The sequence below is a fragment of the Mercurialis annua genome, linkage group LG3 (genome assembly GCF_937616625.2).
Source record: "Mercurialis annua linkage group LG3, ddMerAnnu1.2, whole genome shotgun sequence".
In the NCBI taxonomy this organism is placed as follows: domain Eukaryota; kingdom Viridiplantae; phylum Streptophyta; class Magnoliopsida; order Malpighiales; family Euphorbiaceae; genus Mercurialis; species Mercurialis annua.
The window spans coordinates 29,033,921-29,048,985 of NC_065572.1; the positions used below are offsets into that span (position 1 = coordinate 29,033,921).

Here is a 15,065-nt window from a genome sequence, read left to right on the forward strand (position 1 = left end):
AATCCAAACTTTTTACCTTTTTAGCGATTTAAACCAAATGTTTACAAATGGTACGATACAAATCCAAACGTTTCACCTTTTTAGCGAATTAAGCCAGACATTTAGAAACTCTACGAAACAAATCCAAACGTTTCACCTATTAAGCAATTTAAGCCATATATTTACAAAGGATATGAAACAAGTCCATGCGTTTCTTCTTTTTAGCAATTTAAGCCAAATGTATACAAAAGTTACGAAATAAATCAAAGCGTTTCACCTTTTTAGCTGTTTAAGCCAAACGTTTACAAAGGTTATGAAACAAATCCAAATGTTTCATCTTTTTAGCGATTTAAGCCGAACGATTACAAACGATACGAAACAAATCCTAGCGTTTCACCTTTTCAGCAATTTAAGCCAAACATTTACAAACGTTACGAAACAAATCCAAGCGTTTCACCTTTTTATCAAATTAAGCTAAACGTTTACAAACGTTACGAAACAAATGCAAGCGTTTCACCTTTTAGAAATTTAAACCAAAGTTTTACAAACATTACGAAACAAAACAAAATGTTTCACCTTTTTAGCGATTTAAGCCTAACATTTACAAACGTTACGAAACAAAACCAAAGGTTTCACCTTTTTAGCGATTTTAGCCAAACGTTTACAAACGTTACGAAACAAATTCAAACGTTTCCCTATTTTAGCGATTTAAGCCAAACGTTTAAAACGTTATGAAACAAATCCAAACATTTCATATTTTTAGCAATTTAAGCCAAAGGTTTGCAAACGTTACGAAACAAAACCAAGCGCTTCACCTTTTTAGCAATATAAGCCAAACGTTACGAAAAAAAACCGAGCGTTTCACCTTTTTAGGAATATAAGCCAAACGTTACGAAATAAATCCAAGCGTTTCCACGTTTTTAGCAATTTAAGCCAAACGTTTACAAACGTTACGAAACAAATCCAAACTTTTTACCTTTTTAGCGATTTAAACCAAATGTTTACAAATGGTACGATACAAATCCAAACGTTTCACCTTTTTAGCGAATTAAGCCAGACATTTAGAAACTCTACGAAACAAATCCAAACGTTTCACCTATTAAGCAATTTAAGCCAAATATTTACAAAGGATATGAAACAAGTCCACGCGTTTCTTCTTTTTAGCAATTTAAGCCAAATGTATACAAAAGTTACGAAATAAATCAAAGCGTTTCACCTTTTTAGCTGTTTAAGCCAAACCTTTACAAAGGTTATGAAACAAATCCAAATGTTTCATCTTTTTAGCGATTTAAGCCGAACGATTACAAACGATACGAAACAAATCCAAACGTGTCCCCTTTTTAGCAATTTAAGCCAAACATTTACAAACGTTACAAAACAAATCGAAACATTTCACCTTTTTAGCGATTTAAGCCAAACGTTTACAAACGTTACGAAACAAATCCAAACGTTTCCCCTTTTTAGCGATTTAAGCCAAACGTTTACAAACGCTACGAAACAAAACCAAACGTTTAAAACGTTACAAAACAAATCCAAACGTTTCCCCTTTTTAGCGATTTAAGCCAAACGTTTACAAACGTTACAAAACAAATCCAAACGTTTCGCCTTTTTAACGTTTTAAGCCAAACGTTTACAAACATTACGACCCAAATCCAAATGTTTCGCTTTTTTAGCAATTTAAGCCAAACGTTTACAAACGTTACGAAACAAATCCAAACGTTTCACATTTTTAGCGAGTTACAAACGTTACGAAACAAAACCAAGTGTTTCACCTTTTTAGCAATTTAAGCCAAACGTTTACAAACGTTAAAATACAAATCCAAGCGTTTCACCTTTTTAGCGATTTAAGCCAAACATTTACAAACGTTACGAAACAAATCGAAGCGGTTCACCTTTCTAGCAAATTAAGCTAAACGTTTACAAACGTTACGAAAGAAATCCAAGAATTTCTCCTTTTAGCAATTTAAGCCAAACGTTTACAAACATTACGAAACAAAACAAAATGTTTCACCTTTTTAACGATTTAAGCCGAATGTTTACAAACGTTACGAAACAAAACCAAACGTTTCACCTTTTTATGGATTTAAGCCAAACGTTTACAAATGTTATTAAACTAATCCAAGCGTTTCATCTATTTAGCAATTTAAGCCAAACGTTTGCAAACGTTACGAAACAAATACAAACGTTTCACCTTTTTAGCGATTTAAGCCAAATGTTAACAAAGGTTAGGAAATAAAACCAAACGTTTCACCTTTTTAGCAATTTAAGCCAAACGTTTACAAACTTTACAAAACAAATCCAAACGTTTCACCTTTTTAGCGATTTAAACCAAACGTTTACAAAGGTTAGGAAATAAAACCAAACGTTTCACCTTTTTAGCGTTTTAAGCCAAACGTTTACAAACATTACGACCCAAATCCAAACGTTTCGCCTTTTTAGCAATTTAAACAAAACGTTTACAAAAGTTACGAAACAAATCCAAACGTTTCACATTTTTAGCGATTTAAGCCAAACGTTTACAAACGTTACAAAACAAAGCCAAGCGTTTCACCTTTTTAGCGATGTAAGCAAAACGTTTACAAACGTTAAAATACAAATCCAAGCGTTTCAAATTTTTAGCAATTTAAGCCCAACGTTTACAAACGTTAAGAAACAAATCCATGCGTTTCTCCTTTTTAGCAATTTAAGCCAAACGTATACAAAAGTTACGAAAAAAAAATCAAAGCGTTTCACCTTTTTAGCAATTTAAGCCAAACTTTTAAAAAGATTGTGAAACAAATCCAAACGTTTTACCTTTTTAGCGATTTAAGACGAACGATTACAAACGTTACAAAACAAATCCAAACGTTTCACCATTTTAGCGATTTAAGCCAAACGTTTACAAAAGTTACGAATCAAATCCAAACGTTTAACTTTTTTAGCTATTTAAGCCAAACGTTTACAAACCTTACATAACTAATCCAAACGTTTCGCCTTTTTAGCAATTTAAGCCAAACGTTTACAAACGATGCGAATGAAATCCAAACGTTCCACATTTTTAGCGATTTAAGCCAAACGTTTACAAACGTTATGAAACAAAACCAAGCGTTTTACCTTTTTAGCAATTTAAGCCAAATGTTTACAAACGTTAAAATACAAATCCAAGCGTTTCACATTTTTAGCGATTTAAGCCAAATGTTTACAAACGATACGAAAAAAAACAAGAGTTTAACTTTTTTAGCAATATATACCAAACGTTTACAAACGTTACAAAACAAATCCACATTTTTATCAATTTAAGCCAAACGTTTACAAACGTCCTGAAACAACTCTAAACGTTTCCCATTTTTAGGAACTTAAGCTAAACGTTTACAAACGTTACAAAAAAAAACCAAACTTTTCACCTTTTAGCGATTTAAGCCGAACGTTTACAAATGCTATGAAACAAATCCAAACGTTTCACCTTTTTAGCAATTTATCTCAAACGTTTACAAATGTTACGAAGCAAATCCAAACATTTCCCCTTTTGGCGATTTCAGCCAAACGTTACAAACGTTACGAAACAAATCCATATGTTTCACCTTTTTAGTGATTCATGCAAAACGTTTACAAACTTTACGAAACAAATCAAAACGTTTCCCCTTTTTAGCGATTGAAGCCAAACGTTTACAAACATTGCGAAACAAATCCAAACGTTTTCAATTTTTAGCAATATAAGCAAAACATTTACAAAAGTAACGAAATAAAATCAAATGTTTCACCTTTTTAGCAATTTAAGCTAAACTTTTATAAACGTTACAAAAAAATCCAAGCGTTTCACCTTTTTAGCAATTTAAGCCAAACGTTTACAAACATTACGAAACAAATCCAAACAATTCACCTTTTTCGCGATTTAAGCCAAACAAACGGTAAAAAACAAATCCAAATGTTTCACCTTTTTAACGATTAAAGCCAAACATTTACAAACGCTACAAAATAAATCGAAACGTTTCACCTTTTTAGCGATTTAAGCTAAACGTTTACAAACGCTACGAAACAAATCCAAACGGTTCACCTTTTTAGCGATGTAAGACAAACGTTTACAAACTTTACGGACCAAATCCAAGTGTTTCACATTTATAGCAATTTAAGCCAAATGTTTAGAAACGTTGCGAAACAAATCCAAGTGTTTCACCTTTTTAGCAATTTAAGCCAAACGTTTACAAACGTTACGAAAAAAATCTAAACGTTTTCACCTTTTTAGCGATTTAAGCCAAACGTTTACAAAGTTTACGAAAAATATCCAATTGTTTCACCTTTTTGGCGAATTTAAGCGAGACGTTTAAAAACGTTACGAAATAAATACAAGCGTTTCACCTTTTTAGCAATTTAAGCCAAACATTTACAAACGTTACGAAACAAATCCAAGCGTTCCACCTTTTTAGAAAATTAAGCTAAACGTTTACAAACGTTACGAAACAAATGGAAGCGTTTCACCTTTTTAGCAATTTAAGCCAAACGTTTACAAACATTACGAAACAAAACAAAATGTTTCACCTTTTTAGCGATTTAAGCCGAACGTTTCCAAACGTTACGAAACAAAACCAAAGGTTTCACCTTTTTAGCGATTTTAGTCAAACGTTTACAAACGCTACGAAACAAATTCAAACGTTTCTGTAATAACCTAAATTTTGAGGTATTACGTGTAGTGCCACGAAGCATAATTGTAAAGATTAAGAACGAGAATATCAAATTAGGATTGGATAATAAGGACTTAGACTGAAGCGGGTCTATTGGAATTATCGTAGAATAATAATTTAAATGGAAAATTATATGCGATAAATTGGATTTAATCGAGACAAAAAGGAAATAAAATAAAATAAGTTGGAAAGTCAGAGCGAATAATATTCACGCCAAGGTCCGTGAAATATTATTAATAAACGATCGTCAAAATTTCGTAAGTATACGAAATCGTTTTAGAAGATAGTTTGACGATTAGTTAAGAATAAGGGCTAAAGTGCAAATTAGCCACTTTAAGGACTAAAGTGGACTTTTAACCACAAACTTTCGGATGAAGTTGTGTTTTACTCTATTTTCTCAAGATAAGAAAATAATATCGATAAAGTTGTTACTGATAGTCATTAAAATGAAAATTGGACGAAAAAGTGAGAAAAAGTGCAAGTAAACTCAAAATGGAAATTTGAGCGTTTTTGGCCAAAATTGCCAAAATAAATTATTGGAAAGTGATATTATAAGATATGAGACTAATGTTATTTATTTGGGAAATAAATAATACGGAATTTATCGAGAATCGAATGATTAAGCGATCGATGGACTAAATTGGTCGAAATAAAAGTTATAAAGTGAAAGTTGAGGAGGTGGCAAAGTGAGGGACTAAATGAGACCTTTGTCATAAATATATATACCCATTTCATTTGATTTAAGATCAGAATCAACACATTTTTGAGTCTCAAATTCGTTCTCCTTTTTCCTTTGATGATCAACATATGCAAAGATTTCAATCCTCCATAACTTCCTCGTTTCTCTAGGGAATTGGACGATTCTTGCGGCCACGGAACGAGGAGAAGGAGAGCTACTGATCTAGCCCTATTATTCAAGGTAAAAAATCACAACTTGAGTTTAGGGTTTCTAAGTTTTATTTCGGTTTTAGAGTTAATTAAGGGTTTTGGTGTAATTGATGTTCATATGAGTTTATAAGCTTTCATGGAAGATTGTTGATGGTGAATTTAAGCCTTGAAGCTTCGGCATAGGGACAACATCCAAGGTGAGGTATTTTCTGAAATTGATGATGGTTAGTCTATGTTGACAATTGTGTGAAGTTTAGGTGTTTGATGAATTGACTATATGATTTATGTAGAATTGTTAAAATTCTTGATTGAATTTTGACATATGAATGGGCTAAGTGTTTCGGGCCCTAATCTAGTTGATGCTATGAGATTTAATTGATAAGTTATGAGTGTTCAATTGAAGTTATATAGCTGAATGTAGATTGAGTTTGAAGCAAGATTGATTGAGTTAGAGTTGATGCAATAATAATGCATGAATAGTTGGCTATGTGGATGAATTCAAGCCTTGATGTTTTGTTAAGGTTTAAGTCATGGATTGGTATGTGTATGTTTGTTGACGGTGTCTGAGTTGTGATGTTTTAAAAGGATGGTTTTGATGGATTTTAGGTATCATTGCATAATAAGATTACGATTAAAAGTTACGCAAACTAGTTAACGAAATTGCATAAAACTGTCCTGGAAAACAGCGATATTGCAAAGGCAATATCTCGGGCTGTATAGGTCCAAATCAAGTTCCGTTTGTTGGAACGGAAACTTTGAAATGTTAACTATAATTATATAGTTTTAAGTTTTCTCTAATTCTGCCTCTAAACTGCTCATAAAAGGCAGAACATTATGTTGTGCAATCTGCCCTGCACTTGTAAACAGCTCCAAGGAAATAACTTCTGAGCTTGTTTTCGACACCTTCGGGTGCAATTCATGGTCTGAGACCTAAACGAAAGTTGTAGGCGGCGTTCTAAACTTTAAGAATGTCGATTTCGTTCAGGTGTCAACCTATTTAAGATAAGCGTTTTTAATGACCGAAGTATGTTGATCGAACTAGTTTTAGATGCGTAATCGTAATTAGATTTGTTATTAATTCGTAGCGCTATCGAATTTGCGTAGACTCGACGAATCGACTATCGACAAGGCTCGAGGGGAACGGATCGAGATGTCTTCGTGTTTATTTGAAGAATTTGGATAGCAAGTGGTGATTACACTTTAAATTACGCGCTAATATTCGTAAAGCTACGTATTTTAATACGAAAGCTATACGAATATTTTTATGTTTAAATGTATGTTATTAAAATGCATATATATGCATGTTTTGAAAAAGATGTTTTATTGTATTGTGCCATTTTGATAATAATACAAGTACATGAAAAGAGTATAAATGTTAAAGTACCGGGGAAGGGTAAAACAACATAATACGAAGTCAAACATCAAATAATATACGAGAAAAGTATAGTACATTCCTATATGTACTATTATTCATATACTTATAAAGAAACATAGTACGTTCCTGTACGTACTTTTAATTATAATGAATACCCATACGTGCGTGTGTTATAGATGTATGTTGTAGATTGTTTTGTGCATGTCATGGTCCATAAAGGATCAAGAAAACCAAAGATGAAATATCAAAACGACTAACTTATGTAATAAGAAAATGTACTATGGTATATCCAATAATAAGAATTTGAGATACGAGGTTGAACTCGATAGAACTATCACGGGACCTGTATCTCATCCATTCTCGATAATAGTCCTCGGGACTCATACGAAATAAAAAGTAAGTGCGATACATCGAGAATCAATACGAAACAAGATCGAGACACAATGTGAACGAACTTTCCTATTAAATGACAATAAGAATTATATGAATCGACAGTTAAGTTCAAAAGACTTGCAGGGTGCAGAGTCCGAATGCAGACACGAAGGTAACTCGGTTGAACTATCTCGGGACCTGTGTCTGGTGAGTAACTCGATTGAACTATCTCGGGACTCACAACTTGGGATTAAGTAGTGGCATGAGTAACTCGGTCGAACTATCTCGGGACTGTGCCACATGGTTGAAAGTAACTCGGTTGAACTATCTTGGGACCCAACCATAAGGATCAAGTCACAAGGAACTTGCCAATGATTTAATTCGATTCTGAATCATGATGATATAACCTAAGATTTAAGATTCGGTCGAAAACTAATGAAACAAAACAAGAAAAGAAAAATATCAATACCATAATAAGAAATCAAAGATGTCAAATACGTATAAACTATAAGTTTATGAAATAAACAAAGAGCTATGAAGGAAAGTAAAGAGGGTATGCAATATGATTTCAAAAGAGTATTTTCTATATATAAAATGGGTTTTCAACGGTTTTAACCCTTTATGTGATATTGCGTGTAATTTGGTGAACTCGCTCAGTTTTATACTGGCCCCGTTACTCCTCCCATTTTTCAGGGATAGCATGATATGATTTGGAAAGTCAAGCTTCCGAAGTTTTAATTCTCGGAAGTCATTTGCACAAGAAGTGAAAGAAGGTTTTCATTCTAGCGGTCCGCAGTAGTCTAGATGTTTTTGTCTATGTATTTGTACAATGCGTTTTAACTCTGATGTTTTTGTAAAATGGGGTCACATGTATTTTGATATATAAAATATGATTTGATTTGCGAAAAATTTACACAGGTTTTTAGGCTTGCTACGGGTTTCGGAGCTACCACTCCCATTCCCTAGTGCCGGTCGCGACTCATAAATTTGGGTCGTGACAATTTCCCCATTTTAGCGATTTAAGCCAAACGTTTAAAACGTTACGAAACAAATCCAAACATTTCATATTTTTAGGAATTTAAGCCAAAGGTTTGCAAACATTGCGTAACAAAACCAAGCGTTTCACCTTTTTTAACAATATAAGCCAAACGTTAAGAAACAAAACCAAGCGTTTCACCTTTTTAGCAATATAAGGCAAACGTTACGAAACAAATCCAAGCGTTTCCACCTTTATAGCAATTTAAGCCAAACGTTTACAAACGTTACGAAACAAATCCAAACTTTTCACCTTTTTAGAGATTTAAGCCAAACGTTTACAAATGGTACGAAACAAATCCAAACGTTTCATCTTTTTAGCGAATCAAGCCAAACGTTTAGAAATGCTACGAAACAAATCCAAACGTTTCGCCTTTTAAGAAATTTAAGCCAAACGTTTACAAACGATATGAAACAAGTCCATGTGTTTCTCCTTTTTAGCAATTTAAGTCAAACGTATACAAAAGTTACGAAATAAATTAAAGCGTTTCACCTTTTTAGCAATTTAAGCTAAACGTTTACAAAGGTTATGAAACAAATCCAAACGTTTCATCTTTTTATCGATTTAAGCCGAACGATTACAAACGATACGAAACAAATCTAGACGTTTACCCTTTTTAGCGATTTAAGCCAAACGTTTACAAATGCTACAAAACAAATCGAAACGTTTCACCTTTTTAGCGATTTAAACCAAACGTTTACAAACGTTACGAAACAAATCCAAATGTTTCACTTTTTTAGCGATTTAAGCCAAACGTTTACAAATACTACGAAACAAAACCAAATGTTTACAAACATTGCAAAACAAAACCAAGCGTTTCAACTTTTTAGCAATTTAAGCCAAACGTTACGAAACAAATACAAGCGTTTCACCTTTTTAGCAATTTAAGCCAAACGTTTACAAATGTTCTGACACAAATGCAAGAGTTTCCCTTTTTTTTAGCGATTTAAGCCAAACGTTTACACAAGTATGAAACAAATCAAATCGTTTCACCTTTATAGCGATTTAAGCCAAACGTTTACAAAGGTTACAAAACAAATCCAAAGTTTTCACCTTTTTAGCGATTTAAGCCAAACGTTTACAAACGTTATGAAACAAATCGAAACGTTTCACCTTTTTAAAGATTTAAGCCTGACGTTTACAAACGCTACGCAACAAAACCAAACGTTTAAAACGTTACGAAATAGATCAAACGTTTCACATTTTTAGCTATTTAATCCAAACGTTTATAAAATTACGGAACAAATCCAAATGTTTCAACTTTTTAGCGATTTAAGCCAAATGTTTACAAACGCTACGAAACATAACCAAACGTTTAAAACATTATGAAACAAATCCAAACGTTTAACCTTTTGGTGATTTAAGGCAATCGTTTACAAAAGTATGAAACAAATTTAAATGTTTCCCCTTTTTAGCAATTTAAGCCAAACGTTTACAAACGTTATGAAACAAATCCAAACGTTTCACCTTATTAGCGATTTAAGCCCAACGTTTACAAACGTTACGAAACAAATCTAAATGTATCACCTTTTTAGCGATTTAAACCAAACATTTACAAACGCTGCGAAACAAAACCAAGCGTTTAAAACGTTACTAAACAAATCCAAATGTTTCCCATTTTTAGCGATTTAAGCCAAACGTTTACGAACATTATGAAACAAAACCTGTGTTTCACCTTTTTAGCAATTTAAGCAAAACGTTTACAAACGTTATGAAACAAATCCAAGTGTTTCGCCCTTTTAGCAATTTAAGCCAAACGTTTATAAACGTTACGAACAAAATCAAGCGTTTCACCTTTTTAGCAATTTAAGCCAAATGTTTACAAACGTTACGAAACAATGTTTCACCTTTTTAGCGATTTAAGCCAAACGTTTATAAAAGTATGAAACAAATCCAAACGTTTCACAGTTTTAGCGATATTAGCCAAACGTTTACAAACGGTACGAAACGAATCCAAACGTTTCTCCTTTTTAGCAATTTAAGCCAAACGTTTACAAAAGTTACGAAACAAAACCAAGCGTTTCAACTTTTTAGCAATTTAAGCCAAACGTTATGAAACAAATCCAAGCGTTTCCACCTTTTTGGCAATTTAAGCACAACGTTTACAAACGTTACGAAACAAATCCAAACCTTTTATCTATTTAGCAATTTAAGGCAAACGTTTACAAACAGTACGAAAAAAATCCAAATGTTTCACATTTTTAGAGATTTAAGCCAAACATTTATAATCCCTACGAAACAAATCCAAACGTTTCCCCTTTTTACCAATTTAAGCCAAACGTTTACAAATGTTACGAAACAAATCTAAGCGTTTCTCCTTTTTAGAAATTTAAGCCAAACGTATACAAACGTTACGAAACAAATCAAAGCGTTTAACATTTTTAGCGATTTAATCTAACATTTACAAAGGATAAGAAATAAATCCAAACGTTTCCCCTTTTTAGCGATTTAAGCTGGACGTTTACAAACGATATGAAACAAATCCAAAGGTTTCCCCTTTTAACGATTTAAGCCAAACGTTTACAAACATTACGAAACAAATCCAAACGTTTTACCTTTTTAGAGATTTAAGCCAAACGTTCTCAAACGTTACGATACAAATACAAACGTTTCACCTTTTTAGCGATTTAAGCCAAACGTTTACAAACATTACGAAACAAATCCAAATGTTTCACCTTTTTAACGATTTAAGCCAAACGTTTACAAACGCTACGAAACAACGCGAAACGTTTAAAACGTTACGAAACAAATCCAAATGTTTTACATTTTTTGCGATTTAAACCAAATGTTTACAAACATTTGCGAAACAAAATTAAGCGTTTCACCTTTTTAGCAACTTAAGCCAAACGTTTACAAAGATTACGAAACAAATCCAAGCGTTTCACCTTTTTAGCAATTTAAGCCTAACGTTTATAAACGTTTCGTAAAAAATCAAGTGTTTCACCTTTTTAGCAATTTAAGCCAAACGTTTACAAAAGTATAAAATAAATCAAAATGTATCACATGTTTAGCGATTTAAGCCAAACGTTTACAAACGTTACGAAACAAATCCAAATGTTTCACCTTTTTAGCGATTTAAGCCAAACGTTTACAAAAGTTACGAAACAAATCCAAATGTTTCCCCATTTTAGCGATTTATGTGAAATGTTTAAAAAGTTACGAAACAAATCAAAACGTTTCACCTTTTTAGCGATGTAAGCCAAACTTTTCACCTTTTTAACGATTTAAGCCAAACGTTTACAAACTCTACGAAAGAAATCCAATATATTTTTTATCCTTATAGGGATTAAAGCCAAACGTTTACAAATGTTTTGAAACAAATCCAAACGTTTCTCCTTTTTAGCGATTTACGCCAAACGTTTACAAAAGTTTCGAAACAAATCCAAGCGTTTCACCTTTTTAGTAATTTAAGCCAAACATTTACAAACGATACAAAACAAATCCAAGCATTTCACCTTTTTAGCAATTTAAGACCAACGTTTACAAACGATACGAAACAAATCCAAACGTTTCACATTTTTAGCTACTTAAGCCGAACGTTTACAAACTTTACGAAACAAAACCAAACATTTCATCTTTTTAGCAATTTAAGCCAAGCTTTTACAAACATTACGAAACAAATCCAAACATTACACCTTTTTAGCAATTTATGCCAAACGTTTACAAACGTTACAAAACTAATACAAACGTTTCACCATTTTAGCGATTCAAGCCAAATGTTTACAAACGTTACGAAACAAATCCAAACGTTTCACCTTTTTAGCGATTTAAGCCAAACGTTTACAAACGATACGAAACAAATCCAAACGTTTCCCCTTTTTAACGATTTAAGCCAAATGTTTACAAAGATTATGAAATAAATCCAAATGTTTCACCTTTTTAGCGATTTAAGTCAAACATTTGTAAAGGTTACGAAACTAATCCAAGCATTTCATCTTTTTAGCAATTTAAGCCAAACGTTTACTAACGCTACGAAACAAATCCAAACGTTTATCTTTTTTAGCGATTTAAGCCAAACGTTTACAAACGTTACGAAATAAATCCTAACGTTTCACCTTTTTAGCGATTTAAGCAAAATGTTTAAAAACGTTACCAAACAAATCCAAACGTTTCACCTTTTTAGCGATTTAAGCCAAACGTTTACAAACATTACGAAGCAAATCCAAACGTTTCACTTTTTTAGCGATTTAAGTCAATCGTTTACAAACATTACGAACCAAATCCAAACCTTTTATCTTTTTAGCAATTTAAGGCAAACGTTTACAAACAGTACGAAAAAAATCCAAATGTTTCACATTTTTAGCGATTTAAGCCAAACATTTATAATCCCTACGAAACAAATCCAAACGTTTCCCCTTTTTACCAATTTAAGCCAAACGTTTACCAATGATACGAAACAAATCTATGCGTTTCTCCTTTTTAGAAATTTAAGCCAAACGTATACAAACGTTACGAAACAAATCAAAGCGTTTCACCTTTTTAGCGATTTAAGCTAACGTTTACAAAGGATAAGAAATAAATCCAAACGTTTCCCCTTTTTAGCGATTGAAGCGGGACGTTTACAAACGATATGAAACAAATCCAAAGGTTTCCCCTTTTATCGATTTAAGCCAAACGTTTACAAACATTACGAAACAAATCCAAACGTTTTACCTTTTTAGAGATTTAAGCCAAACGTTCTCAAACGTTACGATACAAATACAAACGTTTCACCTTTTTAGCGACTTAAGCCAAACATTTACAAACATTACGAAACAAATCCAAATGTTTCACCTTTTTAACGATCTAAGCCAAACGTTTACAAACGCTACGAAACAACGCGAAACGTTTAAAACGTTACGAAACAAATCCAAATGTTTTACATTTTTTGCGATTTAAGCCAAATGTTTACAAACATTTGCGAAACAAAATTAAGCGTTTCACCTTTTTAGCAACTTAAGCCAAACGTTTACAAAGGTTACGAAACAAATCCAAGCGTTTCACCTTTTTAGCAATTTAAGTCTAACGTTTATAAACATTTCGTAAAAAATCAAGTGTTTCACCTTTTTAGCAATTTAAGCCAAACGTTTACAAAAGTATGAAATAAATCAAAATGTATCACATGTTTAGCGATTTAAGCCAAACGTTTACAAACGTTACGAAACAAATCCAAATGTTTCACCTTTTTAGCGATTTAAGCCAAACGTTTACAAAAGTTACGAAACAAATCCAAATGTTTCCCCATTTTAGCGATTTATGTGAAATGTTTAAAAAGTTACGAAACAAATCAAAACGTTTCACCTTTTTAGCGATTTAAGCCAAACTTTTCACCTTTTTAGCGATTTAAGCCAAACGTTTACAAACGCTACGAAACAAATCCAATATATTTTTTTATCCTTATAGCGATTAAAGCCAAACGTTTACAAATGTATCGAAACAAATCCAAACGTTTCTCATTTTTAGCGATTTACGCCAAACGTTTACAAAAGTTTCGAAACAAATCCAAGCGTTTCACCTTTTTAGTAATTTAAGCCAAACATTTACAAACGATACAAAAAAAATCCAAGCATTTCACCTTTTTAGCAATTTAAGACCAACGTTTACAAACGATACGAAACAATTCCAAACGTTTCACATTTTTAGCTACTTAAGCCGAACGTTTACAAACTTTACGAAACAAAACCAAACATTTCATCTTTTTAGCAATTTAAGCCAAGTTTTTACAAACAATACGAAACAAATCCAAACATTACACCTTTTTAGCAATTTATGCCAAACGTTTACAAACGTTACAAAACTAATACAAACGTTTCACCATTTTAGCGATTGAAGCCAAATGTTTACAAACGTTACGAAACAAATCCAAACGTTTCACCTTTTTAGCGATTTAGGCCAAACTTTTACAAACGATACGAAACAAATCCAAACGTTTCCCCTTTTTAGCGATTTAAGCCAAATGTTTCACCTTTTTAGCGATTTAAGTCAAACATTTATAAAGGTTACGAAACTAATCCAAGCATTTCATCTTTTTAGCAATTTAAGCCAAACGTTTACTAACGGTACGAAACAAATCCAAACGTTTATCTTTTTTAGCGATTTAAGCCAAATGTTTACAAACGTTACAAAATAAATTCTAGCGTTTCACCTTTTTAGCGATTTAAGCAAAATGTTTAAAAACGTTACCAAACAAATCCAAACGTTTCACCTTTTTAGCGATTTAAGCCAAACGTTTACAAACATTACGAAGCAAATCCAAACGTTTCACCTATTTAGCGATTTAAGTCAATCGTTTACAAACATTACGAACCAAATCCAAACGTTTCGCCTTTTTAGCAATCTTAGCCAAACGTTTTGAAACGTTAGGAAACAAATCCAAACATTTCAACTTTTTAGCGTTTTAAGCGAAACGTTTACAAACGTTACGAAGCAAAATAAACGTTTAAAACGTTACAAAATAAATCCAAACGTTTCATATTTTTAGCAATTTAAGTCAAACGTTTATAAACGTTACGAAACAAAACCAAGTGTTTCACCTTTTTAGCAATTTGATTAAAACGTTTACAAACGTTACAAAACAAATCCAAGCGTTTCACCTTTTTATCAATTTAAGCCAAACGTTTACAAACGTTACGAAACAAATCCAAGCGTTTCACATTTTTAGGAATTTAAGCTAAACGTTTATAAACGTTACAAAACAAATCCAAGAGTTTCACCTTTTTGGCAATTTAAGCCAAACGTTTACAAAAGTAACGAAACAAATCCAAACGTCTTAGCTTTT

At 32.4% G+C, this 15,065-nt stretch overlaps 1 long non-coding RNA gene across 1 annotated transcript; it reads left to right on the top strand.

Moving 5' to 3' along the window:
• Positions 1-5,228: 5,228 nt before the first annotated feature.
• Positions 5,229-8,230, top strand: LOC126674476 (uncharacterized). The gene is made up of 3 exons (XR_007639537.2): positions 5,229-5,722; positions 6,630-6,714; positions 7,966-8,230. It is a non-coding gene; the product is annotated as an uncharacterized LOC126674476 (long non-coding RNA).
• The last annotated feature ends 6,835 nt before the right edge of the window (positions 8,231-15,065 follow it).